Source organism: Plecotus auritus, assembly GCF_963455305.1.
Source record: "Plecotus auritus genome assembly, chromosome: X".
Lineage (NCBI taxonomy): Eukaryota > Metazoa > Chordata > Mammalia > Chiroptera > Vespertilionidae > Plecotus > Plecotus auritus.
In genome coordinates, this window is record NC_137784.1 from 67,081,554 (window position 1) to 67,096,230 (window position 14,677).

Here is a 14,677-nt window from a genome sequence, read left to right on the forward strand (position 1 = left end):
CAGTTTAAAATTCTTAATCTTATTTGACCTACCTGCATCATATGAATCAGATGCTGACTTACTTCTAGTTGAATTACTTTCTTCTCTTGGCTTCTGGGACCTCACTCTCTCTTGGTACTCTAACACCAAAGCCATTCATTCCCATTATCATCTGCTGAATGATCTTAACCTTCCCAGACTCTTAACATTGCAGTGACCAGAGCTACATTTTCCAACCACTTCTTTTTCCTTTTTCTTTTTTAGCCAAATGTTTTATTACACAACAGTGGAATTGCACATGCATAAGAAACAGTCATTTCAAAGTGTTTTTTAATTGTTGACAGTCTTATAGATACCCCCATTTTCCTCCCTACCCCCCTCCACCTAGCCCCTGCTCCACCCCATCTACCCTCACTCTTTTGGGGATCTCATAGGGTCCCATGCCTTAAATAACATCAACATACTGATAACTTCCAAATTTACATCGCCAGCTCACACTTTTACTGGATGTCTAATAGGTATTTCCAACTTCATATGCCCAACTTCTGATTCCCTTTCTCCAAATATGCTCCTCCTGAAGTTTTGTAATCTCAGTTGCTAGCACAAACTCTAGACTCCTGTTTCTGTTACACCAGATATCCAGTCCTTAAACAACTACTGTGGGCTCTACCTTTAAAATATATACAATCCAACCAGTTTTGACAATGTCACTGCTACCAATCTTGTCCAAGCCACCATCATATTTTGTCTAGCTTATTGAAATGGCTTCTTAACAGGTATTCCTACATTTCCCATTTTCCTCCAATCTATTTACATGGCATCTAGCCAAACACATACCAAACACATTTCTGTGTCACAAAATTTGTTCTTTTTCTTTTATTTGCCTGGGATTCTCTTTCCTCAGATATTCATATGGCTTGCTTTTTTAACTCCTTTAGATCACTGTTCAAAGTCAGCTCCTCAACTAGACCTTCCTTGATGACTCTATGTGAAATAGCAACTGTACCCTCCAGAAAAGTTTATCCCTTTAGTTTGTATTACATTTTGTCACACAGAATTGATTACTACATAATAGATTATGTAGATTTTATTTTGTTCATTCTCTTTCACACTTCCTGTAGAATATATTCTCCATGAGGGCAGATATTTTTTATAGTTCTATTTCACAGCTATGTCCTTAATAAGTGGAGCAGTATATCACACAGAGTAGGTGCTTATTAAATATTTATTAAATAAATGTTCGTATGAAGTATCCTTGTCTTTTGTGTCCTGCATAGATCATTGGTAGTTTATTATCATAAGATTTAATATATTTTGAGCTTTGGTAAAGATTCAGATAATGCGAAAGCCACTGAGTTTTCATATGTACTGACATGTCAGCACTAGCCAGTATTCTTCAAGGCAGTGGTTGTCATTTAAAATGTTTTGTGTTTAACTTATTTATTTACATACTAGAGGCTTGGTGCACAAAATTCATTCACTCAGGGTGGGGTGGGGAGGTCCCTCAGCCTGTCCTGCTCCCTCTTGCGGTCCGGGAGCCCTCGGAGGATGTCTGACTGACAGCTTAGTCCTGCTCCCCACAGTCAGACATCCTTAGTGCTGCTGTGGAGGTAGGAGGGGCTCCCACCACCACTGCTGAGCTCCCCAGCCATGAGCCCAGCTCAGGGCTTCTGGATGAGCTGTGCTTCCCATGTGGGAGTGCAGTGACCACCAGGAGACAGCTCCTGCATTGAGTGTCTGCCTGCTCGTGGTCAGTGTGCATCATAGCAACCAGTTGTTCTGCCATTTGGTCTATTTGCATATTAGCCTTTTATTATATAGGATTTCAGAATATTAATTGTTTTAAATAAATGTTTAGAAGGTATATTAATTTCCAATTGCTATTGTAATATATACCACAAAACTAGTGGCTTAAAACAATGAAAATTTATTAGTGCATGATTCTGGAAGACAAAAGTCCAAAATGCTTCTTTAAAGGGTAAAACAGCATGCTATTAGGGCTGCATTCCTCCTGGAGGCTCTTGGGATGAATCTGTTTTCCTGTATTTTCCAGCTTCTAAAAAGCTGCCCACATTCATTGGCTCATTCTCGCATCAATTTGATGTCTGCTTTTCTCTTCAGATATCTTTTTCTGACTCTCTTCCCTCCCTTTTTCCCTCATAAGGACCCTTTGGATAATATTGCATGCACCTGGATAACCCAGGATAATCTCATGCTTTGAAAACTCTTAATTTAATCACATCTGCAAGTTAACATATTTACAAGTTCAGTGTTAAGGATGTAGACACTTTTGAAGAGTCATTATTCTCCCTACCACATAGGGTTGAATTTTTAATGAAATTAATTTATTTTTTTATTATATAGAATTTTATTTAAAAAATTTTTTTCACAGAATACATTTCACATTAAAAATTCTCACAGTGGGAAAAATAACAATTTATTATTTAAAGTTTTGTATTTGTGAATATTATTTTGGGACAAGTAAAAGGAACACATTTGAGGAGTTAGGTCTCAGTTTAGAACATGTAATATTTTGATACCTTTACAGGGGTACCTGTTCCCTCTGCATGGAACTTCTCTATATTCAGAAGTTCTCCAGGCTCTTTTTATCAGGACTTAGAAATTAGTAATGTGAAATATCCTGATAGTAATAGCATTTCCTAACTTTAAAGTTTCCCAAAGACATATAACCATCAGTGACTGGTATCAACTAAACAAAGGGGGAAAGTTTTCAAACATTAAGTGCTGCATACGTTTCTGCAGTCTTTACTTATGAATTAATAGCTTTTCCTCTCTCCATAACTCTTAGGGCAAATATAGAAGTTAAATTAGGTATTGACAGTAATAAAGCTGAATTCCCTTTAAGAGTTTGGTAAATTAAAATGCGAAAGCTCATATATAATGTTCAGTTACATTGTGAGTCTTGAGAAGCTGGAGGACAACCTCATTCACTCACCAGAATGTGGAACTCTGTCTCACAATTTCTTGGATACAATTCCTCTCAACCCTTTTCCTCACAGATTAAATTCTACAACTAGCCAGGTGATTAGGAGAAGTTAATCTCACCAGTGGACTCATCTGTTATTTCTTCCTTATTGTGAGATGAATGGCATGACAGAGCAGAGGCAAAGGGGTGTACAATCAGTTTTCAAGGTATTAAGTCAAGAATATCAGAGCTTCCATAGCATGGCAACAGCTTTGCAGATGCCCACATTATGATAGTTGAAATAACAAAGCCCAGCAAAGGTGAAAGCCGAGAGTGCCAAGAGTCCTGCCTTGGCAGCTTTCTGCAATGCATCCTTTTGAACATAGTTACAACTTGTCCAAGGCCCCAATGACTATGGAGAGAGAGGACTGCAGCCAGGGAGTAGTCCATCGCAGAAGAAGGATTCAAATACGCAGCTGGAAGTAGGCCCAGGAGCAAAACACTGACAACCCTCTCACCAGTCCAGTGGAGAGACGCAGCCTTGGAACCAGAATGGCGGCTGGGTGACAGGTGAATGTGCTGTATTCCACACCATCTTGGGGTAGGATGGTCCTGGAGAAATGCCGAGATTTGAGCAGGTCTGACTACTGGGGTTCAGAGGAAGAGAGCTCGGCCTTCTCGAGCATCGCAGAGGGCACTCGGCCTCCATACACTCGCCATCTCGCTCCTGAAGGTTCAAGGTCATCTAATGAAATTAATTTAAAGTGGTGATAGGAAACATGTCAAAATCTAAAATAAAAAAAAAAAAAGAATGAAACCATTCCAAAGGTAATATATGGATCTTAATATGAGAACTTAGGTATAAGAGTAATGTTTTCCTGTGTTTTTTTTTTTTTTTTATAATTCTGCCAGTACTGTTAAAATAATATATTCTGCAAACCAGTCTGCAAGCTCAGGTTTTCATCTTAGCAAAGAAGGAACTGCAGATACTTATGAAAATTTGATTTACAACATTACCAGGTCTTTATTAAATAGCATATTGTTTTGTTTTTAGACTGGGATGAAGGTTCAAGAGAATTTTACTTGCTGTAAACCTTGGCTAATCCTGAATATAAACATAGGAGTGTTTGTTCTTCTCTGTGTTATCATAGACATGAAAATCCTCCTATTTACTTTTATAGTCAGTAAAAAATAGAAAGCTGAAGGTGAGAATGTGGATGAACTGCTTAGAGAGAGTGAAACCTACCTGATAACTGATTGCATGAATCTCTTGGAAAGCCCAAGAAGCCAAACATCTACCTGAGACAATTCTCACCTCCTTCCAAGGCTGAGTTTTATACTCCAATTTATCCATTGGAGTGAGTAGAAATTCAAGAAAGCTGTTACTAGATACTATGAATGGAATATTTGGGGATGATGATGAGACAGGACTATAAGGTGTTATCTTCCCATTTGCTCCCAACTACCTTTCTTCTTTCTAAGTTCTTCTCTCGTTGGTCTATCCCACCCTTTGCATTTCTCATTATTACAATTATTTCATTGGATTAACACATTAGGTCTCCACAAGTACAAATTTAGCCTGAATGGAATTAACATATAGGAATGAAACTTTAGGATATATTACTCAAATTATTCTGTGATTCACTATGGATGGTTCTGAGAAAACAAAACACTAAAATATATTTCATGTAATTATAGAGAAAGAAAATTTATCCTGGAGACCTGCTCAAGGAGAATGATTCTAAATGGGGTACTACCATGAAGGGAATTCTGGGGCAGCCATTGAAGCTGTTTTTGCCATGATTAAAAAAAATGGCATCATTGAAAGTAGGCAGAGAATATTGCATGGCAGGAAGACATTGGATGTGATTTTCCCCATTATTTCATTTATTCTTTTATATTTGAGCATGAGAGAGATGGATGAGATGAGACTGAATGGTATTCTGGAGAATTTTAAAAGTTTTAAGAAAGTAAGTTAAATAAAACATCTGTTAGCAAGTCCCTACACTTTCAGACAATTCACATTTATTAAATTAAGACATTCACATTTATTAAATTTATACACAAAATTGATATCAAAAATGATTCCAAAGGCATTGATTCTATGAGATCACAAGGGAGAAACTTGAGCCATGGAAAGTATTTGTAGCAATATGCATCTTCAACGTAAATACATATTTATGAGATTTTTACCATAACTATGTCTATTTGGAATATAATTTAGCATAGTCAAATTTGTTTGACCTAAAGCCATAAATATAATGAATGTTAATCTAGTTACATGACTAAGACTGTAAAACCTGTAAGGGGGTCTAAAAGTAGTGTTTATATGTTAAATTATCTTAGCACTTGATATAAATATACAATTTGTCTTAAAGTTTTAGAAATGGTATTGGGGAACAGAAACATTCATAATTTAAATACAACAGTAGAACTGCATTAATTATATCTGCAAATATTACAGATACTTATACAACAATGGTTACATTTTTACATCCTATTACATTATGTACATCCACATTATAAAATTATCTTTAAAATTCTGTACACGGGTATTGTAGCAAATTCTTTTGTTGATGGGCTTCTTGGTTGAGAAAATATGTGTTTCACGGAAGGCTTGACTCAACCTTGACCTATGAACCAGGAGGTCATGTTTGATTCCAGGCCAGGGCACATGACTGGGTTGTGGGTTTGATCCCCAGTTTTGAGCATGCAGAAGGCAGCCGATCAATGATTCTCTCTCATCATAGATGTTTCTATTTTTCTCTCTCCCTTCCTCTCTGAAATCAATAAAAATATATTTTAAAAAAGAAAAATTGTGTTAATTAACAGATGCCACTTTATTTTTATAGTAAAGGTCTGGTGCTCAAAACTTGTGCCCGGGTAAGGTCCCTAGGCCTGACCAGTGATGAGGGCTGATCTGTGGGTCGACCGGCAAGGAGATTGGGGAGCCCCTGCTGGCACCCACTTGGCTGGCCTGGCATCACCTGCTCGCCGACCCCACCCCCCACCGCCTCCCCTGGTCTGGGCCTGTGGGCTGGGGGCAGCTCCTGCATTGAGCGTCTGCCCCCTGGTGGTCAGTGCATGTCATAGCGACTGGTCATTCCACAGGTTGTCATGCTTTTCAGTCAATTTGCATATTACTGTTTTATTATATAGGATCAAACATATCATTTTGGGGGGTTTTAGTATATCACTTGATGATTTCATTTAAAATTTTATGTGATATTTTTATAATAACCATCATGTCTTTAGTACAATCATCTCCCCAAGCTTACATATTTATTTTTTATCTTTATTATCAAAAGTATTACATATGCCCCCTTTTTCCCCAATTGGCATCTCCCAACTAGCCCTGCCCCCCACATCAGGCCTTCAAAAGCTTATTGTCTGTGTCCATGGGTTATGCATATATGGATACAAGTTCATTGCTGAATCCTTTCCTACCAACCCACCCTCCCCTGCCTTCCCTCTGAGGTTTGACAGTCTGTTTGATACTTCTATGACTCTGGGTCTGTTTTTGATCATCAGTTTATTTGTTCATTAGTTTCCACATGTGAGTGAGATTGTGTGATACTTATCTTTCTCTGACTGGCTTATTTCACTTAGCATAATGCTCTCCAGATCTATCCATGCTGTTGCAAATGATAAGAATTCTTTCTTTTTTACAGCTGCATAGCATTCCATTGTGCAGATGTATCACAGTTTTTTGCTTTTTTAATTTTTGTTTTGTTTTATCTTTTGCATATTATATGTCTATATCTACATATATCTATATTTTTTTATTTTAAACTTTATTGTTGAAACTATTACATGGGCCCTTCTTCCTCCCCCCCATTAACCTCTTCCTGCCTGCTCCCATCCTCCCCACACCATGTCCCAAGCCTTCACCACCCCATTGTCTGTGTCCACATATGTACCATAGTTTTTATCCACATCTGTTGATGGGCACTTAGGCTAGTTCCAATTTTTTTCTATTGCAAATTGTGTTGCTATGAACACAGGGATGCACAAATTCTTTCTGATTGGTGTTTCTAGTTTCTTGGGATACATTCTTAGAAGTGGGATTACTGGGTCAAATGGAAGTTCCACTTTTAATTTTTTGAGGAAACTCCATACTGTTTTCCACAGAGGCTGCACAAGTCTGCATTCCCATCAGCAGTGTGTGAGGGTTCCTTTTTCTCCACATCCTCGCCAACACTTGTCATTTGTTAATTTGTTGATGATAGCCATTCTGACATTTTAATGATGTTGATTCTACCAATCCGTAAGCATGGTTTATTATTCCACTTGTGTGTATCTTCCTCTATCTCTTTTGTCAATGTCCTTTAGTTTTCTGAATACAAGTCTTTAATCTCCTTGGTTAGGTTTATTCCAAAGTAACTTAATTTTTTGTTGTATTGTTAAATGGGATTTCTTATTTAGTTCCTCTTTCTGTGAGTTCATTATTGGTGTAGTAAAATGCCATAGATTTCTGGGTGTTGATTTTGTATCCTGATATGTTGCCAAATTCATATATTAAATCTGGTAGTTTTTTGATGGAGTCTTTAGGGTTTTCTATACACAATTTCATGTCATCTGTGAATAATGACAGTTTTACTTCCTCCTTTGCAATTTGGATTTCTTTTATTTCTTCTTGTCTGATCACTATGGCTAGCACTTCCAGTACTATGTCAAACAGGAGTTGTGGAAGTGGGGATCCCTGTCTTGTTCTTGTTCTTAGGGCACATGGTGTGAGTTTAAACCATTAAGTATGATGTTGGCTATAGGTTTGCCATATAAGGCTTTTATTATGTTGAGGTATGACACCTCTATTCTGAGTTTGCTGAGAGTTTTTATTTAAAAAAAAGGGTGTTGGATTTTGTTGAATGCATTTTCTGCATCAATTGATATGACAATGTAATTTTTGTGTTGCAATCTACTAATGTGCTATAGCACATTTATTGATTTTGGGGTATTATACCAGCCTTAAATCCCCAGAATAAATTCCACTTGGTCATGGTGTATTATCATTTTAATGTATTGCTGGATCCAACTTGCTAAAATTTTGTTGAGGTTTTAAGCATCTATGTCCATCAGGGATAATGGCCTGCAGTTCTTTCTTTGTAGTGTCTTTATCTGGTTTTGGAATTAGGGTAATGCTTGCTTCATAGAAAAAGCTCATAAGTGTTCTTTCCTCTTAAATTTTTTGGAATAGTTTGAGGAGGATAGGTGTTAGTTCTTCCTTGAATGTTTGGTAATTATGTATAGGTACTTGGATTCAGACCCTGTGTAGTTGTCTAGACCAGGGCTTTTGTTTCCTGGAAGTTTATTTAATTACTGCTTCAATTTCCTCAGTAGTTATTCGCCAAATTCAGATTTTCTGATTCTTTCTGATTGAGTTTTGGAAGATTGCATATTTCCAGGAATATGTCCATTTCGTCAAAGTTGTCCAGTTTGTTGGAATAGAGTTGTTCATATTTTTTTACAATACTTTGTATTTCTGTGGGAAATCCTTATTTCTCCTCTTTCATTTCTGATTTTGTTTATTTGGGTCTTCTCTCTTTGCTTCTTGGTGAGTCTGGCTAGAGGTTCATCAGTCTTGTTTATCCTTTCAAAGAACCAGCTCTTGGTTTTGTTGATCTTTTGTATAGATTTTTTGGTCTCTATGTCGTTTATTTCCACTCTGTTCTTTATTATTTTCTTCCTTCTGCTAACTCTGGGCTTTTCTTCCTGCTCTCTTTCTAATTCATTAAGTTGTTGTGTTAGATAACTTATTACAAGTTTTTCTTGTTTTTCGAGATAGGCCTGTAATGCTATGAATGTCCCTTTCAGGATTCTTTTCACTGTATCCCATCGATTTTGGATTGCTGTGTTTTCATTGAAATTTGTTTCCAGAATGTTTTTATTTCTTCTTTGATCTCTTCAGTAAACCCTTCAATGTTTAATAGCATGCTATTTAGGCTCCATGTGTTCTATTTTTTTATTGTTGTTGATTTCTAATTTTATGCCATTGTGATTTTAGAATAGGCTTGATATGATTTCACGCTTCTTGAATTTTTTTATTGGTAGCTATTATTACTTTTTTTTTCCTTTATTGATTAAGGTATTACAAAAGTGTCCTTATCCCCTTATTGTCCCCCCATCCCCCACAATCCTGCCCTCACCCTCACCCCCTGTTGTCTGCATCATTGCTTTGGCTTATATGCATGCATACAAGTCCTTTGGTTAATCTCTCTTCCTTACCCCACCCTCCCCTACCTTCCCTCTGAGGTTTGAGCATCTGATTGATGCTTCTCTGTCTCTGGATATGTTTTTGTTCATCGTTTTATGTTGTTCATTATAATCCTCAAATGAGTGAGATCATGTGATATTTATCTTTCTCTGACTGGCTTATTTCGCTTAGCATAATGCTCTCCAATTCCATCCAAGCTGTTGCAAATGTTACGAATTCCTTCTTTTTTACTGCAGTGTAGTATTCCATTGTGTATATGTACCACAGTTTTTTAAATCCACTCATCTGCTGATGGGCACTTAGGCTGTTTCAATATATTATCTATGGTAAATTGTGCTGCTATGAACATAGGGGTGCATATATACTTTCTGATTGGTGTTTCTAGTTTCTTGAGACACACTGAGTGGCCAGATTATTATGATCTCTGAACACATAATAATCTGGCCACTCAGTGTATATCCTATATAATAAAAGGCTAATATGCAAATTGTCCCCTCTACCAGGAGTTGAACCAGCAGGCAGGCCGGCCAACCGCCCATGTCCCCTCCCCCTGGCCAGGCTGGCTGGACCCCACCCCTGCATGAATTCATGCACCAGGACTCTAATATATATATATATATATATATATATATATATATATATATATATATATATTGAGTGGCCATATTATTATGCTTTCAGAGATCATAATAATCTGGCCACTCAGTGTATATTTCTGGAAGTGGGACAGCATACACAAAAATAAACTCAAAATGGATAAAGGACTTAAACATAAGACAGGAAACCATAAAAATATTAGAGGAATACACAGGCAGCAAAATCTCAGACATATGCCGAAGCAATATCTTCACTGATACAGCTCCTAGGGCAATGGAAACTAAAGAGAAAATAAACAAATGAGACTACATCAAAATTAAAAGCTTCTGTACAGCAAAAGAAACCATCCACAAAACAACAAGAAAGCCCACTGCATGGGAGAACATATTTGCCAATGTTATCACCGATAAGGATTTAATCTCCAACCTTTACAGGGAACTCATACAATTTAACAAAAGGAAGATAAACAACCCAATGAAAAAAATGGGCAATGGACCTAAATAGATACTTTTGGAAGAGGAAATAAGGAAGGCCAAGAGACATATGAAAACATGCTCAAAGTGACTAATCATCCGAGATATGCAAATGAAAACAACAATGCGGTACCACCTCACACCTGTTAGAATGGCAATCATCAACAAACAACAAATGACAAGTGTTGGCGAGGATGCTGAGAAAAAGAAACCCTCATGCACTGCTGGTGGGAATGCAGAATGGTGCAGCCACTGTGGAGAACAGCATGGAGTTTCTTCAAAAAAACTAATATTTGCAAATTTAAATGTTGTAGTTTATAAGATTTGGTCAAAGATCTAGAAGTGGTAAAGAACTGAAGCATGCATAAATCAAGAAGATATTTTTAAATTCAAAGAGATAGGGTCAAAACATACTATGCATTGAAGGAGCAGCAATTAATACATTGGTCGGCTTGTATGAGCAAGGGCAGACAGAGGAAAACAAAATTAGTAACTAACTTGAGGCTGCCACATAAAGGTGTATTGTAGGTGAGGTTATACCCAATGAGATGTGACTTGTAAGAAGATAATGTACAATGAATTAATATTATAATTAAGTTCTGTATTGTACTATGATATATTTCTTTATGGAATTTACTAGAGGCCCGGTGCATGAAATTCGTGCACGGGGGGGGTGTGTCCCTCAGCCCAGCCTGCACCCTCTCCAATCTGGGACTTCTCGAGGGATGTCCGACTGCCTAAAGGGGCAGTCAGACATCCCTCTCACAATCCAGGACTGCTGGCTCCCAATTGCTCACCTGCCTGCTGACTGATTGCCCCTAACTGCTTCTGCCTGCCAGCCTGATCAACCCCTAACCACTCCCCTGCCAGCCTGTTTGACCCTAACTGCTCTCCCCTGCAGGCCTGGTCACCCCCAACTACCCTCCCTTGCAGGCCTGGTCACCCCTAACTGCCCTCCCTGCAGGCCTGGTCACCTTTAACTGCCCTCCCCTGCAGGCCTGGTCACCCCCAACTACCCTCTCTTGCAGGCCTGGTCCCTTCCAACTGCCCTACCCTGCTGGCCATCTTGTGGTGGCCATCTTGTCTCCACATGGGGGCAGTATCTTTGACCACATGGGGGCAGCCATCTTGTGTGTTGGAGTGATGGTCAATCTGCATATTACTCTTTTATTAGATAGGATAGAGGCCTGGTGCATGGGTGGGGGCCAGCTGGTTTGCCCTGAAGGGTGTCTCAGATCAGGGTGGGGGTTCCCTTGGGGCGTGGCGCTGCCTGGGCGAGGGGCCTGTGGTGGTTTGCAGGCCAGCCACACCCCCTGGTGACCCAAGCGGAGGCCCTGGTATCTGGGGTTTATTTATCTTCTACAATTGAAACTTTGTAGCCTGGAGCGGAGCCAAGCCTTCTGCTTGCTCCGTGGCGGCAGCCATTTCTGTTGGAATTTATGTATCTTCTATCATTGAAACTTTGTAGCCTTAAGCGAGGCCTGAGCTGGCCAGGATGTGCGGAAAGCTTGGCTTCCTCCATCGCCATGGGCAACCCTAGCCTCCTGCTCTTTCCAGCTCCGTGGCTGCCGCCATTTCTGTTTGGATTTATGTATCTTCTATCATTGAAACTTTGTAGCCTTGAGTGGAGGCCTAGGCCGGCAAGGGCAGGCAGAAAGCTTGGCTTCCTCCATTGCCGGGGAAACCCAAGCCTCCCTCCTGCTCTCTGTGGCCGTAGCCATCTTGGTTGGGTTTATTTGCATATTTGCTCCTGATTGGCTGGTGGGTGTGGCTTGTGGGTGTAGCGGAGTGATGGTTAATTTGCATATTGCTCTTGTATTAGATAGGATATTCTTTGAAACCCCTATTTGACATATTTTTTATTTACTAGAGGCTCAGTGCATGAATTTGTGCACTGGTGGGGTCCCTCAGCCTGGCCTGTGGGATAGGGCTTAAACTGGCTCTCCAACATCCCTGAGGGGTCCAGGATTACAAGAGGGCACAGGCCAGGCTGAGGAACCCCACCGGTGCATGATTGGGACCAGGGAGGGATGCAGGAGGTTGGCTCCAGGGTGTGTCCGCCCCGTTTCGCTCAGTCCCAATCAGCTGGACCCCAGCAGCAAACTCACCTACGGGTCAGAGCATCTGCTCCCTGGTGGTCAGTGCATGTCACAGCGACTGGTCAACCAGTTGACTGTCTGCCCCCTGGTGGTCAGTGCACATCATAGCGAGGAGTTGAGCAACCTTAGCATATAATTAGCATATTACACTTTGGTTGAATGAACAACTGGACACTTAGCATATTAGGCTTTTATTATATAGGATGTTACACTCAGTGTAAAGTATGCAGTTTAATAAATAACAGTTGATAAAATATTTAATAAATATTTAATAAATAACAGTTGATAAAACATTCTCAATATTGTTTTTATATATGCATAGAATGAATATGCGTTTATTTTATTTATTTTTATTTTATTGATTTGAGAGAAGGAAGGAAAGAAAGAAAGAGAGAGAGAGAGAGAGAGAGAACATTGATGTGAGAGGGACACATTAATCTGTTGCCTCCTACTCATTTCCAGAGCAGGGATAGAACCTGAAACCTCCATATGTGCCCTGACTAGGAATCCCTGCCACCATTTGATGCACCAGATGACAATACTCCATCCAACCAACTGAGCTGAATGGGCTGAATGTGCATTTATTTAAAATAAATTTCCATTGAGTCTAATAAATAAAATTATTTGCTCTTTTCTCAATATATTTGATGGGAAAGTAATAATATAGTGAAGAAAATTTTTTGGTTTATGAAATCTTGCTTTCTCAAAAATATAGATAATTCATCTTTACTTTTTCCCCTCCCATTTTAACTAGTCCTTAATGATTGCTTACTATAAAATCTGCTATGCAATAAACTGAAGTGATTTTAATCTGGATTCTGAAGTTTAAAAAATAGAGACATAATAGAGATGTAATTATGATGTTGGTGTTTTGTTGAGGCTTTTGTTATTTTTACTATAATGTCATAATATGCCAATATTTCCTAATGCACAAATGCAAAAATAACCAGTGTTAGTTTTTTTCCAATTTGTAAATTAACTCTAATTTAAAAATTCCATTTTTATATTTGCTAGTTATTCTTCTTCCTTTGGTCAAGGTAAATTTGCTCTAATTATACTAATAATTGGAGTTGGTCAGGATAGGAGTGCAGTTTTATAGGTCACATCTATTTTTTTTTCTTCAGTTTTCCTAGTCATATTTCAGACAGCTAACAGCTTTCTTTTCTCACCAAATATATTATATTTCTATTATTACTTATTTGGATTCCTCTCTATTCCTCTGATTACTCTTTGTTTCAGGTTTTTAGCCAAGTGATGCAGATTGTAGACTAATTTGGTTCAAAACATTTTCTTAGGGCATCACTTGAGATCCCTCGAGGAAACCCTTGGAAAATTATAAATGTCATTATTGTATAAAGAGCTTTAATATAATCATAATACATATTCTGTAGTTTTTTTAAAAAAGAAATTAGATTTACCAATACCTTAGTTCAACATTTTTTTAAACTATAAAAATCATCTTAGCTCTGTTTATTACTGGCTTATTGATATCAACTTAGGAAATGTAGATATGTATGTTTAGCAAACAATATTAATGAATGTTTTTTAAATGGTTAATTATTAAGTTCTTTTTTGCTGCAAACTAATTTTAATTAATAGATTAAATAGTTTAACTTCATGATTCTTTTTATTTATTTAATATTGAATTTACACTTGCAAAACAATTTCTCATAGTAGCAATGAGGGCCTCTATTTGGCCATGTTTGTGTTGCCAATAATTCAATATAAGCAGCAACTTTGAAAAATTCAGAGGACTTTCAAGACAACAACCGCACTGGACAGTTTTCTTTTTTATGTGAAATCTATTACTACTTTGTTTCTACCTAGTATGTGAATTTTGATTGGAGTTGAAAACATTGATTTTCTAAATTTTAACATTTCTTCACCAAATACTCAAGCTGGGAGGAAGTTTCTTCTTGTGCCTTATGATATGAATCTTGACAAATCCATAATTTCAATAATAAAATAGGATTGTTCCCTCTTACTGCTCACACTTGAACCTAATATCCTGATATTAGGAGACAATAGGTGTATAATTCTTTAAATTCCTGACTTCTAATTATTTTGTAAAAGAAAAATAATTCAAAATTGCTGTGGCTACCTGTTCCCTGACAAAGCTTTTCACAAATTTTGTTGCTAGTTAGGAAAGTGAACTATCGTATATAATAAAAGGCTAATATGCAAATTGTCCCCTTGGGAGTTCGACCAACCAGGAGTTCAACCACTCACTATGATGGGTGCTAACCACCAGGGGGCAGCGTGGAATGAAGAAAGGCCCCAGACAGCAGCCAGGGGAAGTCAGGCCCCCGCTGGCAGCTGGCAGCTGGGAGAAGGAAGGCCCCAGCCAGCAGCCGGCAGCTGGAAACTGAGGGAAGGAAGCCCTGATCGG

At 38.3% G+C, this 14,677-nt stretch overlaps 1 protein-coding gene and 1 pseudogene across 2 annotated transcripts in view; one reads left to right on the forward strand and one right to left on the reverse strand.

Annotated features, from left to right (window-relative positions):
* PCDH11X (protocadherin 11 X-linked) overlaps positions 1-14,677 on the forward strand; it is a 1,111,291-nt gene that overhangs the window by 453,482 nt on the left and 643,132 nt on the right. The gene's annotated exons all lie outside the window — the stretch shown is intronic.
* LOC308239662 (succinate dehydrogenase [ubiquinone] cytochrome b small subunit, mitochondrial-like) lies at positions 3,150-3,625 on the reverse strand (annotated as a pseudogene). Its single transcript has one exon. The product of its transcript is annotated as a succinate dehydrogenase [ubiquinone] cytochrome b small subunit, mitochondrial-like (transcript).